This window comes from Microtus ochrogaster, chromosome 19 (assembly GCF_000317375.1).
Source record: "Microtus ochrogaster isolate Prairie Vole_2 chromosome 19, MicOch1.0, whole genome shotgun sequence".
In the NCBI taxonomy this organism is placed as follows: Eukaryota; Metazoa; Chordata; class Mammalia; order Rodentia; family Cricetidae; genus Microtus; species Microtus ochrogaster.
Genome location: NC_022021.1, coordinates 29288586 through 29289495, shown reverse-complemented (window position 1 = coordinate 29289495; position 910 = coordinate 29288586).

Below are 910 nucleotides of genomic sequence, written 5' to 3'. Positions count from 1 at the left end.
TCCCTAAAGTTGAAATGTGTCCTTAGGAGAAACAGTGTTTCTAGGTAATACCACAGTCAGTTCTGTCTGTGTCTTCACAGACAGATGAACAGCCAGGACTTTTTTTTTTTTAACCCCACAGTTTGCTTTTGTCTACCAAGTCTCTTTTTTGATAAAAAAAAAAAATAAGATCAGTCTACTGGGTATTATTTCATGAAGCTCAGATCGTCACCATTGCTCAAGTTCTACTGACTAGGTGTCTATCGGGAGAGATGGGTGAAATCCAGCCCTTTAAATGTTCTCATGGTTAGGATGAGTTATTGAACACTTGATTTGATAAAGGTTTTGCAGTACCATGTAAGACTTTGCTAACCACATCTCGGAACAGTGTGACATATCAATAGGAAAAGAAATGGTTGCTCCAAGTACATAAAACACTTGACCTAGACATTGAGTCTATCATCACTATATAAATAGAGAAATAGATATAGACGTGTGTATGTGTAAATTGGCATCATCATCAATCACAATCAACCACTATGATAATGTAAGTAATATGTTCTGGGAGGATTTTGCTCACACTTGAATATTTACCTTCAACTATAATTATTATGCATGTAAACTGGAATCGAATGTCTTTGTGCACTTCACACTTTGGAATCATACTAGCAAGCTGGAGAGGTAGATGGTAGGTAAGAGCACTTGCTATGGAAGCCTAGGAGCCTGAGTTCAAATATCAGCACCCATGAAAAAGTCAGGCGTGGTTGGGCTTGTTGGTCACCAATCCAGCTCCACTTTCAGGGAAAGACTCTGTCTCAAGAGACTAAGAGTAAGATCAGGACACTGTACACACTTCTATGGCTTCTTCCCATGCCCATCTGAACACATGGGCATGCACAAGCACATACACACACACACACACACACACACA